The sequence below is a fragment of the Triticum urartu genome, chromosome 5, assembly GCF_003073215.2.
Source record: "Triticum urartu cultivar G1812 chromosome 5, Tu2.1, whole genome shotgun sequence".
NCBI lineage: Eukaryota > Viridiplantae > Streptophyta > Magnoliopsida > Poales > Poaceae > Triticum > Triticum urartu.
In genome coordinates this window covers 504,611,693-504,627,964 of record NC_053026.1, presented here as the reverse complement: position 1 = coordinate 504,627,964, position 16,272 = coordinate 504,611,693, and the positions used below count along the sequence as shown (strand labels likewise).

At 51.0% G+C, this 16,272-nt stretch overlaps 1 pseudogene; it reads right to left on the bottom strand.

Moving 5' to 3' along the window:
* Positions 1-11,950: 11,950 nt before the first annotated feature.
* Positions 11,951-15,830, bottom strand: LOC125507244 (annotated as a pseudogene).
* Between the last annotated feature and the right edge of the window lie 442 nt (positions 15,831-16,272).

Below are 16,272 nucleotides of genomic sequence, written 5' to 3'. Positions count from 1 at the left end.
CTCCAGTTACGCTTCGGAGTAGGCCTTCTTCCTCTCTGCGGTCTTCTTGCCGTAGTACTTGGGCTCGCCAGGCTTGGGGTCCTTCCGCGTATGGGCGATCTCCCACGCCTGCATGTGTGAGAGCGGCCGCTTCAGTTTCTCCTCCTGCACCACCAAACAGAGGTTAGTCATACATAAGAAAGTGATGGTAAATAGAACAAGAAGAATGTTTAATGGAGTTAGTCATACATTAACTGCCTTGTGGAGATAGTGGTTTCGGTTTCCCTGAGCATGTACTCCCTCCGTCCCTCGGTTAGCCTTATTTTTGGTTCTCATAGCCGCCCAGGCTCCAGCCTCATCACACCAAAGATCCACCAATGCCGCCCAGGACTCGTCTTTTCCATAACACCAATTTGGACACACCTACATAATAAAAGCATAATGGCATGTAGGTGTGTCCAAATTGGTGTTATGGAAGCATAAATCATAAAGCATAATGTACCACAAGGTAATGAAAGCATAATGAAAGCATAATATATGAAAGCATAATGAAAAATCTTTTATACTTACCGCCAAGAACTCGGGCCTCTCCAAGGTAATGCCCATCCTTCGCGCGTCTTCCTTGGTCATCTTCACACCAAGATAGTCGTGGTAGTATGTGGAGATGGCCACATAGCGCACCTCGTACTGCATCTGGCGGGCCTTCTTCTTGCATTGGCGCAGCACGATCTGGTCCGCTCTAGCCCTGTGCTCTGGAAGAACTCGATAGAATTTCTACAATCATGCATGAAACAAGAACGGGAGAAGCCATGAGTTAAATCATTCATGAAACTAGAATGGACTTGTGCTTCTGAAGAGAACTCACCCAAAAAGTAGTGATCACGGCCTTGGCATGGGTCTCATGGTCCGCGTGGCGGGCCGCTTCCCAGTGGTCCCAGCTCGTGGCCAAAACCCGACGGTCCGGCTGCCTGACTGGATCAGGACAGTACAACCCCGGCCAATATAACTTCAGCAAGACGGTGATGAGGCCGTTGGGAATACGGACCCCTTTAGAATATATCCAGTTGCTGCAAAAGAATGAACTATTAGCATGTGACAAGAAAAATAAATAACAACCAGAATAAGCCGGTGACAAGCAAAATAATGAACCACTTACTCTTTCCCGTGGGCTCAATGAGCCACTTCTGCTCCTCAGTAGCAGAACCTTTTGGTAGCTTTGCGTTGCCACGCAGCCCTTTGTCAACCCCCTTCCCGTCACCACCATCATCCCCGCCACCACTCTCCTCCTCGCCTGCCTCCCCCTCCCCAACCTCCTCCCCAACCTCCTCCTCCTCCTCGCCTGCCTCCTCCTCCACCTCCTCCTCCTCCTCCTCCCCAGAGTGTACCTCACTAGAGGAGGGTACCTCACTAGAGGAGGGCCTCGAAGACAACACCCCTAAGTCGGTGAGGGTGCACTCCTTCTGGCCGCGACCCCCTGTAGTGGCTCTCCCCCCAGCACCTCGTCCTCTAGAGGCTCTCCCCCCGCCCCCTCCTCCTCTAGGGGCACCTCTCCCTCGACCTCCCTGTGAGGAGTCATCGTCAAGTAGCCGAGGGGGAGGATTACGTGCTCGACCACTCCGACTAGGCAGGCTGACGACCTTGCGTAGGAAACCCACGCCGTCGGCCTTCCCCTTGCCCATGTTCCACGAACCTGCATTGAAAAGAGAAAAAGCAATTAGTAAATTAATGAAATGAAGGAAAAGGCATGATAATAAACACATTAATAAAAATGCATAAAAAGGCATATTCCTAAACTATAGAAAAAAATACTCGAAACGTACATCTGCTAGAACCCATATGAATCATCACTGTTGTAACCTATTTCTCGGTCCGTCTCATCATCACTATCAATCATATCATCTTCGTTGTCCGACGGAGGTGGAGGCTCTTCCTCGTCGTCAGCGTCTTTGTTTAACTTTTCTAGCATAAGTATGTCATTTTCATTGACAATGGTCTCACCATCATTCCGTGCATCGTCGACATTTGGGTCCACATCATCATCACCCAATGGTCTAGCGTCATCGTTTCTAACCACATCATCATCATCATCATCAGGTTGCTCTTGATAGAACACTCCCTCGTATGTCATGGGGTTAATGTTGTAGTAATCGTCTTCATTCGGGTCTGGTAGCTTACCATGTGGCGACACCTTGAACACAACTTCCCAACCCTTTAGATACACTTTCTGGCATGGGTAAGGCAGATAATATACTTGTGTAGCTTGGGTAGCCGCAATGAAGAGATCGGCTCCGGCATAGACGGTTGATGGTTTAACTTCGACCAAACCAATGGAAGGCGTATGTTTTACCCCCTCCCGCGGATCGAACCATCGGCATTTGAACACAGGCAGACTTAGGGTCTCACGCCCCTGGCGGAATTTAACCTCGTATATATTTTGTACCCTTCCGTAGTAGTCTACTGAATTTTGACCGGGGGTGTACACTCCAGTATTTATAGTTTTGGGATCGGGGCGGCTGTTTTGGTGCTCCTCTGTATGGAAGCGATACCCATTCACATCATACTTTTTACATGTCATGACGGCAGGGTCAAAACCCATTGAAACCCATCTCAATTCATCATCCATAGATATGTTCAGATCTTTTCCCTACAAGTATAATGGAAATTGTTGCGTGCATTAGTTCGGTTAACTAATAAATGTTGAAGTAGGTATTTAATAGGGGAGTGTGGAAAATTACTTTCTCCATGAACCAAGCAACAAAATTTTTACGTCCAGGGTTTCCATGACGGAGAAGAGTAAGTGCCTCCGCCTCAGTAGGAGGATTCACTCCCGTCCATTCCTCTTGAACGAAATCACTAAAAAAGATAAGCGGTGTTAGACCGGGACTAAGTGAACATGAAACATGATGATGTGGAAGACATAAAGGAATGGTGTAGTGGTATTACCTCATCCACACTTCCTCAACTTCCTTGATGTTGTGCAAGATATAGAACATGAGGTCCTCCCACTCTTGTCATGGCATGTTATAAGATTTCGAGGCCCCAGCCCTCCCACCTTGCGCGTTGAATAGATCGAGCCTGGGTTGATACTTGGGCTCTTCTATATTGTATCGAGGCACCTTGTTATGCAGATGGGGAACGTGGTCTGGATAGTATGATGTCCTGAGGTCTGACACCTCCTCTAGGATAACTGCCTCAGCTATGGAAGCTTCAATCTTAGCTTTGTTTCCACATTTCTGTCGGAGATGCTTGTTCTGCCTCTCAGGGCCGTACTGCCAGTGATTTTGCACAGGGCCCCCCAACAATACCTCGTTCGCGAGGTGCAGAATGAGATGTGTCATCGGAGTAAAGAAGCCTGGCGGAAAGATCTTCTCTAGCTTGACTATCAACTCCGGTGCCTTCTTATGCAATTTTTCAATCACCTCTTTACTTACTTCTTTAGCACAGAGCATGCGGAAGAAATGGCTAAGCTCGGCAAGCACTCGCCAGACATGCTCGGGGACATAGCCTCGAACCATCACCGGCATTATCCGCTCAATCCATACATGGTAGTCATGACTCTTCAGGCCGGTCACTTTGCCCGTTGAAAGATTGACTCCCTTACTTATATTCGATGCATAACCATCGGTGAACTTCAAAATTTGTTTCAGCCAGATAAGTACTTCTTTTTTTCTGGCGGTTTAAGGACAAAGTCAGCATCTGGCTTGAACCAGTTTCTTGACCGCCTGTGGGAGGCTTCATGTTCAGGCGTGGTCTATCACAAATTCTCTGTTGATCGGCTCTAGCTTTTACGTTATCCTTCGTCTTATCAGGAATGTTGAGGATCGTGTGGAAAAGGGACTCTGCCACATTCTTTTCGGTGTGCATCACATCAATATTGTAAGGAAGTTTGAGGTCCTTGAAATAGGGAAGCTGCGAGAAGGGGGTAATGTGCGTCCAGTTGTGCGTCTCACCATATCCCTCGAAGCCTTTGGCTTTGGCTTTGCCTTTGACTTTAGGCTTGAGAGCTTTTAGCTGAGCAAGAACATCTGCCCCCGAAAATGTTGGAATCTCGGTTACTTCATGAACAACCCGACCTTTCGTGAAGTTCTTCTTGTCTTCCCTGTCTGGATGGTCTGGAGGGAGGAACTGTCGATGCAGGTCAAAGGCTACATACTTGCCACCCTTACTCAGCCAAATCATTCGCAGAGCCTGCATGCACACTAGGCATGGCATCTTACCACTTGTACACCATCCGCAGAATAGAGCATAGCCGGGAAAGTCATGCATGCAATAGTGCAACCAAACTTTCATCAAGAAATTTCTCTGCAGATCCTGGTCGTATGTCAACCTCAGAAAGTACCAAGAATGGTGCAAAGCATCCACAAGCGGCTGCATAAACACACCCAATTGCTTCCCTGGGTAGTCAGGCCCCGGAATGATGAGCGACAAGAACATGGTCTTCCGTTGCATTAGGGCACCGGGAGGAAGATTGAGCGGAATTACAAACACAGGCCAGCAGCTGTATGGATTGGACGACATACCATATGGATTCAACCCATCACCTGATATGGCTATTCTGACATTCCCAGCCTCGGCTGCTTCCTCGGGGTATTCTTCATCGAATGACTTCCATGCTTCCCCTCCCGATGGATGTATAATTTTTTTTGGATTGTACCTTATACCTTCCTTGTGCCACTTCACCATTTTGGCAGACTCCTTCGTGATGAAAAGGCGCTGCAGTCTTTTTATAAAATCAAGATATCGAAGAACCTTAACGGGGATGGTTATCTGCTTTTTCTCACCATCCTCACCGACCACCTCAATGTACCGAGACAAACCGCACTTCCTACAGTACTTGTCATCCGCATACTCGTGCCTAAACAAAAGGCAATTCTTCGGGCAAACATCTATTTTCTCATAATCCATAGAGAGTGCCTTCATGATTTTCTTTGAATCGTACATGCTTTTCGGCAGTTCATGACCCTCAGGGAGGCTGTTAGCCCATACTCCCAGGAATGCTTCGAAGCATTTCTGGCTACAGCCGTACTCAGCCTTGACTGCAATCAGTTGCGAGATGGCATCCAGCTGAGATATTTTCGCACCCGCATAAAGAGGTTTCTTCGACGAGGCCAAGACCTCCAAGAAGGCCTTTGCGGTTGCCTCCGGCTCCTCCGGTTCATTCTCTGAAGGTGTCGCATTTGCCGTTTCTGCAACAATGACATCATCTAGCATGTCCCTGACCCCGTCGTCCTCATATCCATCGATGCGTTGTCGCATCACCTCCTCTCTACCACGGTCCTGCTCGGCTATGTTTATCGGCGGCATGTCAAAGTTTGGCATATATCCGTGCGTGCGAAGGTGCTCACTCATGTCCGTCTGATTTCTACGGTGATGTCTGGCACATCTCGCACAGGGGCATGGTGGGATAATTCTCATTGGACGACGGAATATCTCCTTCAAATACACATCGGTTTTCGCAATCCACTCTGATGTTACTCGATTCCGACGGATAAAACCACTGTACATCCACTGATTATCTGCCATCCTCTGCTTTTTTGCAACCCACACAACATAATTAAGGATTCACTTAAATTAATGGCATCAAATTTTCAGTTTTTACCGCGTTTAATCCACCTACATCTCTAATAGGTAAAGATGGGTCCTAATCCCACCCGAGGATGTGTAGATTGAGTACGTTCTCCATTCTACCCCGTTCCGAGACAAAATTTCGGCAGCACCTCCCCGCTGTTCTCCAGATACACGTCTCGGCAAATAGCCGAGAGAATGTGCTCCGGAGAACAATGGGGAGGCGCCGCCGAAATCCTGTCTCAGAACGGGGTAGAACATGGAGAACATACCCAATCTACACATCCTCGGGCTGTCCGTGGAAAACGCTGAACAATCCGAAAGAGCTGCGGTGATAAATATGCAATTGAATGCATATTTATCCATGCAACCCTTTCGGACGGGAGACGCCTAGGTTACGTCAGTTGACTTGAGAATGAAATCTAGTGATATGAAAAAATGGAGGGGATGGACTTGTAGCTCACCCTCGGCTGTAGAGGAAGTAGTCGAACAGCAGAGGGATGCTCAGGGGGACCAACGCGTCGTACAACGGTCACTCCGATGAAATGCGACACCACAAAGCCTGCAAATTCCACCGAAAGAACAACTTAGATCATCACATCTCAGTAAAGTGTCAAACTTTTATCTTCTATTTTTTTAGCAACATCATCATGAGTATCATTTTTTTAGCAAGATCATCACATCTTAGTAAGTCTCAAAATTTTGTCTTCAATTATTTTATCAAGATCATTATGAGTATCAAAAAAATAACAAGATCATCACATCTCAGTCAAGTGTCAAATTTTGTCCAACATCCATCCATCCATTCATCTATCATTAACTTTACCACATACATTCGTCAACATGACCTAACATTAAATATATGACAAACAAAACAGAATCGCACCGGAATCCATCTATGATTCTAACAACATCCATGAATCCATCTAAGAAAAATGTATCCATACATCCATCCACCTAAAAATATATGACAAACAAAGTTTCTAAAAAAATTCACCGACATTCCATCCATCCACCATCTATGATTCTAACAACATCCATGAATCCATCTAAAAAAATTTATCCATACATCCATCCACCTAAAAATAGTAGCAAGAAAAATTAGAACATCACAACTCATAGAACATCACAATATCATCATCATCGTCTAACAATCATCGAATCATAAAAAAACATCATCATGATCTAAAAATTATCGAAGCATAAAAAAACACCATCATCTATCATCAACATCATCATCTACCAATCATCTATCATCTATCATCATCATCATCTACCAATCATCTATCATCTATCATCTATCAACTATCACATTTAGCCCTCTTATCCTCTGCAAAATCATGAAAAAACAAAAAAAAATCTGGGGAGGGAGCCGGACCTAACGAAGAGGAGGTCGAGGCGGCGGCGGGGTGGCTGCGTTGGGCGGGGACGAGGTCGGGGCGGGTGGGTGGAGCGGCGGCGCGGCGCGGGTGGGTGGGTGGGTGGGGACGGGGTGGGTAGGGCGGAGCGGCAGCGCGGCGCGGGTGGGTGGAGATGGCGGCGGCCGGTGGCGGGGCGAGCAGCTAGGGGGGCGTCGACGGCGTGGAGAGGGTGGCGGCGGCGGTTGGGTGTCGAGGAGAGGTTGGGTGCGAGGAGAGAAACGAGTGGAGGAGGAGGGCCGGGGTGACGGGGATAAGGTGGCCCTATGCCGATGGCCAGGCTGTCGGCATAGGAGTGGTCCCACCTGACAGTGAGAGGGCCATCGAGTGGATAAGGGTGGCTCTATGCCAACGGCCAGGCCGTCGGCATAGGGAGGAGGCCTATGCCGACGGCTATGCCGTAGGCATAGATGGCAACTACTTTTTTCTAAAAAATAGTCCCACCTCGCCAAGACGGGCGTCTACACATGCCAGAACACTTTCACACATGCATCGGGACCCGTGCGATGTTTCGGTGGCATAGCTATACCCCGAAGGCCACCCCGAATCCCAGTTGAACAGTAGATCTAGCCCTTTGACTTTCGTCGGACGGGCTTTGACCGGTGGACTCTTCCACCTGGTTGCGATAGGTCAGCCCATAGGAACATCCCCGAACACGGTCTGGACCCAACCCAACACTAGATTCCCTCCGGTTCCACCGCACCCGAACCATCCCCCCTCTAACTGACGGCTGCTCTACCTTCCGTGGAGGGGGGCCACACCACGGAGCCCCAAGGCGGGCGTCTACACATGCCAGAACACTTTCACACATGCATCGCGACCCGTGTGATGTTTCGGTGGCATAGCTATACCCCGAAGGCCACCCCGAATCCCAGTTGACCAGTAGATCTAGCCCTTTGACTTTCGTCGGACGGGCTTTGACCGGTGGACTCTTCCACCTGGTTGCGATAGGTCAGCCCATAGGAACATCCCCGAACACGGTCTGGACCCAACCCAACACTAGATTCCCTCCGGTTCCACCGCACCCGAACCATCCCCCCTCTAACTGACGGCCGCTCTACCTTCCGTGGAGGGGGGCCACACCACGGAGCCCCAAGACGGGCGTCTACACATGCCAGAACACTTCCGCACATGCATCGCGACCCGTGCGATGTTTCGGTGGCATAGCTATACCCCGAAGGCCACCCCGAATCCCAGTTGACCAGTAGATCTAGCCCTTTGACTTTCGTCGGACGGGCTTTGTCCGGTGGACTCTTCCACCTGGTTGCGATAGGTCAGCCCATAGGAACATCCCCGAACACGGTATGGACCCAACCCAACACTAGATTCCCTCCGGTTCCATCGCACCCGCACCATCCCCCCCTCTAACTGACGGCTGCTCTGCCTTCCATGGAGGGGGGCCACACCACGGAGCCCCAAGACGGGCGTCTAGGCATGCCAGAATACTTTCACACATGCATCGGGACCCGTGCGATGTTTCGGTGGCATAGCTACACCCCGAAGGCCACCGCGAATCCCAGTTGACCAGTAGATCTAGCCCTTTGACTTTCACCGGACGGGCTTTGACCGGTGGACTCTTCCACCTGGTTGCGATAGGTCAGCCCATAGGAACATTCCCGAACACGGTCTGGACCCAACCCAACACTAGATTCCCTCCGGTTCCACCGCACCCGCACCATCCCCCCTCTAAGTGACGGCTGCTCCGCCTTCCGTGGAGGGGGGGCACACCACGGAGCCCCAAGACGGGCGTCTACACATGCCAGAACACTTTCACACATGCATCGGGACCCGTGCGATGTTTCGGTGGCATAGCTATACCCCGAAGGCCACCCCGAATCCCAGTTGATCAGTAGATCTAGCCCTTTGACTTTCGCCGGACGGGCTTTGTTCGATGGACTCTTCCACCTGGTTGCGATAGGTCAGCCCATAGGAACATCCCCGAACACGGTCTGGACCCAACCCAACACTAGATTCCCTCCGGTTCCATCGCACCCGCACCATCCCCCCCTCTAAGTGACGGCTGCTCTACCTTCCGTGGAGGGGGGGCCACACCACGGAGCCCCAAGACGGGTGTCTACGCATGCCAGAACACTTTCACACATGCATCGCGACCCATGCGATGTTTCGGTGGCATAGCTACACCCCGAAGGCCACCCCGAATCCCAGTTGACCAGTAGATCTAGCCCTTTGACTTTCGCCGGACGGGCTTTGACCGGTGGACTCTTCCACCTAGTTGTGATAGGTCAACCCATAGCAACATCCCCGAACACGGTTTGGACCCAACCCAACACTAGATTCCCTCCGGTTCCATCGCACCCGCACCATCCCCCCCTCTAAGTGACGGCTGCTCTGCCTTCCGTGGAGGGGGGGCACACCACGGAGCCCCAAGACGGGTGTCTACGCATGCCAGAACACTTTCACACATGCATCGGGACCCGGCGATGTTTCGGTGGCATAGCTACACCCCGAAGGCCACCGCGAATCCCAGTTGACCAGTAGATCTAGCCCTTTGACTTTCGCCGGACGGGCTTTGACCGGTGGACTCTTCCACCTGGTTGCGATAAGTCAGCCCATAGGAACATTCCCGAACACGGTCTGGACCCAACCCAACACTAGATTCCCTCCGGTTCCACCGCACCCGCACCATCCCCCCTCTAAGTGACGGCTGCTCTGCCTTCCGTGGAGGGGGGCCACACCACGGAGCCCCAAGACGGGCGTCTACACATGCCAGAACACTTTCACACATGCATCGGGACCCGTGCGATGTTTCGGTGGCATAGCTATACCCCGAAGGCCACCCCGAATCCGAGTTGACCAGTAGATCTAGCCCTTTGACTTTCGCCGGACGGGCTTTGACCGGTGGACTCTTCCACCTAGTTGCGATAGGTCAGCCCATAGGAACATTCCCGAACACGGTCTGGACCCAACCCAACACTAGATTCCCTCCGGTTCCACCGCACCCGCACCATCCCCCTCTAAGTGACGGCTGCTCTGCCTTCCGTGGAGGGGGGGCCACACCACGGAGCCCCAAGACGGGCGTCTACACATGCCAGAACACTTTCACACATGCATCGGGACCCGTGCGATGTTTCGGTGGCATAGCTATACCCCGAAGGCCACCCCGAATCCGAGTTGACCAGTAGATCTAGCCCTTTGACTTTCGTCGGACGGGCTTTGACCGGTGGACTCTTCCACCTGGTTGCGATTGGTCAGCCCATAGGAACATCCCCGAACACGGTCTGGACCCAACCCAACACTAGATTCCCTCCGGTTCCACCGCACCCGCACCATCCCCCCCTCTAACTGACGGCTGCTCTACCTTCCGTGGAGGGGGGCCACACCACGGAGCCCCAAGACGGGTGTCTACGCATGCCAGAACACTTTCACACATGCATCGCGACCCATGCGATGTTTCGGTGGCATAGCTACACCCCGAAGGCCACCCCGAATCCTGTGAGGGGGAAGGGGGCACACCCCGGAGCCGCGTGCCTGCGCCTGCCAATGTTTCCACAACCGTAGGAGGGGCCACCGCAACACCTGGCGGCATTGCTACCCCCCACAGGTACCCGGCCCGTCCCGTCTAACCTCTCCATGACACGACGGAAGAAGGCCCGTGTGGGGGGCAATCGATATATGTTTTCTGTACATTTAAGTTAATGAAATTAGTATTGGAAAAAAATAAGAGAAAATAAGAGAAAATACAAAAAATATAAAAATATTATTAGAAATCTATGCCTACGGCCTAGCCGTCGGCATAGCTACGGCCACGGAACGGTAGAGCCCTGGATCGATGACATGGCGTAGGGCGGGGATCAATGACGTGGCAAAAACGTGGGCCAGGCCTATGCCGACGGCCTAGCCGTAGGCATAGAGATGCTACCCCATGGGACCGGCGAACGACGCGGATCGATGACGTCTGGAGCGAAGCTATGCCGATGGCTCGGCCGTCGGCGTAGCTATGCCGACGGCCACCGTTAGCCCGTCGGCGTAGCCTGACGCCGTCAAACTGCCGTCGCCGCACGGGTAGACGGGCCAGGTGATATGCCGACGGCCTGCTCTATGCCGACGTCCCGCGTCGGTATATTCGGAGAAACGCCGACGGCTTATCTATGCCGACGGCCCCCGTCGGCATAGATGGTTATACGCCGACGGCCTTTCTACGCCGACGGCTTTAGTTGTGCCGTCGGGGTAAGACCATATATGCCGACGGGTGCCGTCGGCATAGATATGCCCGTCGGCAACTGCCTAAATTCTGGTAGTGCTTCCGATCTGGACGTCGGAGTTGGATGCACGTCTAGAGCAGCAAGCCACCAACGATTTGCACGCAGGTCTAATACATCCTGCCCCATGTACATGCATACAGGCGCTGGGGTATGATTGTGTGCGCAGACTTGATCCGGCCGCCGACTGAAGCACAAGCCTAGATCAGATCCGAGACGATTGGATGGTGAAGAGTGCCCATGCTAATGAAAAAGAAACAGGCAGGAGCGCCCCGCCGCCGCCGTCCGCCGTGGGACGGCCTCCTCCGGCGGCGGCGGGGAGAGGAAGGTCAGCAAGGGGTGGCCGGCGGCTGGGGCGGTAGCGTCCCCCAAGTCGCCCGGCGCGGACGACGCGAGGGCATGGATTGTTCATGTGTGACTTAATCGACTCAATTGTACTACTGCTGTGATGATCGTCGTAAAATATGACACGACTTCGTGTTGAGAACTTGAGATTGAACAGTATCCATTACCACGTACAAATCCATGCAACAAAATGTTCGGGAGCAGGAAATTTTATGTAGTACTTTTCAAAGCATTTAATAGTAAAGATATGCTAAGTGTCATCTGAACTTAAACTTATACTATGAGAACAGTACATATTACAGTCTGTCTTTCGTGTCTCTTACAGTGGTAGGCTCGTAGCACACCAGACCACACCAATCAAGATAAAATCAAAGAATCAAGAAGTACTGAATTGAAACATGCGAATAGCACTGCTATCACGACTTAAACGTCACAGCGAGTGTTAAGCGTGGCAGCGGCGGGTGCGACGACCTCTGGCCGGCTGACGACCCCGATGTGGGTGAGCAACGCCCACAGCAGCGTTATCAGCTCACCACCTCGCGCAATGGCCTCGGCGTGGGCGTCGACGTTGTTCGATGGAGCGGCATAGAGGATCATCTCGGACCAGAAGTCGGCGAGGACTTCCCAGGCCGCCTCTTCTCCTTCGTCCTCCACCAACTCTACGAGTTTCTTCCCAAGCTCTGCGCCATTCTTGAGTACGTTGTGCGCTTCAGCCCTCGCACTCAGCGCCTGGACCAGCTATTCGGGATTTGACACCGCCCCGGCAGCCGCCAGTGCACGCTTGGCGTCCTTTTGAACAGCCTTGTACAAGCTCTTGCACCACTTGTTGTCGTCGGGGAGTAGCTCAGGGACATAGGCCACCAAGTAGGCACAGTAGCGTGACAAGTGCGTGGCGGCAATCTGATGAGCAGAGTCAGGCTGGCGTGGACGCTCCGATCTTCTCACTTCTAGGATGCTCGTGGCAATGTGGGCCACGAGCATGGTATCAGCTACACCTTTGATGCCACTGGACGCTGAGAGGGGGTTGTTGCCGGCCAGCAGATGTAGCCTTGTGCACAGGGACGCCACGCCATTGCTTGGGCTCCAACCGGGGCTTCTCAGTGGCCTGAGGACGGCGGTCTTTAGTGCGCTTGGTACTTTCTTCCTGTCAAGCAGAGGGATGAGTCGTCGAAGAAGAGCCACTGGATTTGTGCTTGGATGGAGCGCCAATACCGAGCACTGGTTCATTTTGTCCTCCTAATGCTTTAGCAACTTAAATTTTCCGCGCAACAGAAGGCCAAGAAACTTCTTCTTCCAAGGTGATTGCTGCCAAGAAGAAGCGTGCCTAACATAGTGGCAGACTAAGTATACTTTAGTCCAGTTAGAGTAGATGTAATAAGCTGTCTCCCGCACCTCGGCAAGCACAACTAGTGCCCCAAGTAATAACACCGGTACATCATCAAAGTAAGTATTTCCATATTTTTTCCAGTCTGAAGTATCACAATACGTGAAACAGTGCATCTGCCCACCATCATCCCATTCCCATGATGCCCATGAAGCATACCCCAGAATTGCAAGAGTGGTCACCAATATGTAGAATAAGCTCCAACCCATGCTTAGGAGTGAAATAAATATGCACAAACTGGGCATCCAACTCTTTGAATACGAGATTGGAAAAGGTGAATAATAATATTCGTGAAGAAAAGAAAGCTCATCTGCGATCACTCCAAATGCTCTTTCATCATCACCATCTTGGAGCAACACTTGTGGCAACAAGATATTGGCTTTCATGAAACCAGTCTCGTCAATTGTATGACTTGCAAAACGACATCTTACACTACAGGAACAGGGCTCTAAGCCGACAGCCAAATATATGCCGACGGCTACCGTCGGCCTAGTCCGAGCTATGCCGACAGCTAGCTCCTGGCCGTCGGCATACAAAGGCCGTCGGGCTATCCACGTCTACGCCGACAGCAGCCGTCGGCACACAACAACCGTCGGCTTATCCAAGACAACGCCTACAGCTGCCGTCGGCATACATAGGCCGTCAGCATAGATGCGGGCCTGCCGACAACGGGCATCACGGCCGGCTAACGACGTCAAATCTATGCCGACGGCCGTGACGGGCGGCCGTCGGCATAGATACGGGTGACACATCACCGATCCAGAGCGCACCGACCAGGACCTATGCCGACGGTAGCCGTCGGCATATCTGACACGTCATCGATCCGCGGCGCTGTCCATCTACCCTTGCCGCAGCTACGTCGGCATAGTTTTTTTTCGTCTTTTTTTCTTTTTTTCCATATAGTATTATTATTATTATTATTATTATTATTATTATTATTATTATTATTATTAAGCATACAGTATGTAATAAGCATACATATAGATTGTGTTGGCGGAGGTGGTGCTTTTGACGGAGGTGGTGGTGGTTATGGCGGAGGTGGTGCTTTTGGCGGGGGTGCTCTTGCTTCATGATTCCGTGCATGTGGCCATCGTGCCATGCCTTTCATATTCCTACTTTTATCATGTTTCATGTCTTGCACTACTTTTATGTTCATGAACTTCCATCGGTGATGATCTTTAGATGATGTGATGAACTTGAGTATGTTCACATAATGAATTGTCATATTTCTGCATAATTTCATATTGTTCTGTTTTGAAATGCTGTCAAATGAATTGGAAAAGAGAAAACAGGGAAAATAAAAAAAACAAAAAAAACTATGCCTACGGCAAAGCCGTCGGCATATATACGCCCAGGAGTTACCAGGGCTTGCCACGTGGCAAACTATGCCGACGGCTTTGCCGTAGGCATAGCCCTGCTGCCAGGAGAAACCAGGAGCTGCCACGTGGCAGACATATGCCTACGGCAAAGCCGTCGGCATAGATGGAAATCTATGCCGACGGCTTTGCCGTAGGCATAGCCCTGCCGCCAGGAGAAGCCGGGGGACGACACGTGGCGCAGGTATGCCGACGGCTAGGTCGTCGGCATAGATGGAAATCTATGCCGACGGCTTTCCATCTATGCCGACGGCCAAGCCGTCGGCATACCTGCGCCACGTGTCATCTCCTGAATCGCGCCACGTGTCGTCTCCTGAATCGCGCTGTTGACGGCGCCGTCCGCTGCCGTCAGACGGAAAACAACGCCGACAGCTAAACTATGCCGACGGCTATCCCACGGCCGTCGGCATATGCACCTATGCCGACGGCTATACTACGCCGACGGTCTGACACATCTACGCTGACGTGATCTACGCCGACGGGGCTATGCCGACGGCGGCAGTAGGCATAGATCTATGCCGACGGCAAAGGACCTATGCCGACGGCCTTGGGCCGTAGGCATATCCCGCGAGTCCGGTAGTGTTAGCAGCTTGAACAAAGCAAAGGAAAAGCATAAATCTTTAAACCACTTCGTTGAAGACCTCAAAAGTATGTCATCCTCCAACTGCCAGACTTTGTCAATGGTCACTAAGCCGTTGTTCTCTATCCTTGTCCTATTAGCTTGGTTGAGACTATAACCATTAGGCTCCTTCTGTACCAATGTTGTGTCCTCTCCTATAACCATGAGTGGAGGAAGGGAAACCTCAGTTGCTAGCTCGTCATGCTCGCTTTCATCCTTTAGCTGCTCCATGTATCCAACAATGAGATGAGGATTGCGCCCAAATGCTAATGAACCTCTGGCTCCGTACCAAGCATAATATTTGACAAGTAGTTTGACAATGATAAGAGCAAACAGTGGAAGAAGGATGAATACATCTTCAGTGTCCACCATTTTTAGGGACCATTTTTCAAATGAATAATAACCCTTACCAAGGAAATCAACGGCAAGGTAAGAGGTCCATATTGCTTGAAGAAGCAGTACTGTGGCGGAAGGGCCAATGTTTTGGTCTTTCTTTTCATCACCAGCAACTATTGCAGTGGTGTTGACGGCAGCGATCTGAACAAGACTAGCCCACATCAAGACAGAGATTATGTGGTCCTGTGGGTTGCACCATCGTGTTATCATGTCTAGATCAGGTGAATAAAGAGCAACAGGGTCATCATAACCGATTGTAGAGATAACATAGGAGAGGATAGGCAGGAACAAGATGTTGGCACCAAGGAAGAGGAAGCCGGTCAATGGATGGTGACGGTAGCGCTGACCATAGGCACCGATCCCAACCATAACTCCAATCACAATGGTGCTCACAACCAGCACAGTGTTCACTCGCAACATCTGCCCATTTATGTGCTTAGAGAAGGCATTGATTGCTTGAATGGAGCAGTTTCCGGTGTTCATGATCTGCTCAACACACGTGTCAATTTCCAACATTAGTACAAGTTGAATTTGTTAGACAAACGCGCATAAAGAAGAACTGAAGAACACTGTAGGAATCACCAGTATTGAATTAATTCACCAATAGATTGTTGTGCTAGCAAGATTAGATTAGTATAAAGGAAATTACCTTACACAAGGGTGGAGGTCGACTGGAGACGTCAATCCGGACCGCACAGGGCTGGGACTCCCAGGATATTTTTCCTTCTGGTTTGCTTGAGCCTTGGTTTGCAAGCATGTGTGCTAGGAGGGTATGGAATTGTCTAGGAAGATAACGGCAAAGGCAGGAAGTCCATATTGATTGACAGTGGCTGTGCACGCAAGGTGCAGATTTTAAATGGGACACCAGCAAAACGAATCAATGGACGAGAGTGGGTGCGCGTCGGTTAGATCGATACAAAAAGAGATGCTTGGTCCAGGCCTTGAAAATCGTAATTAAGTTGTTTGCTCT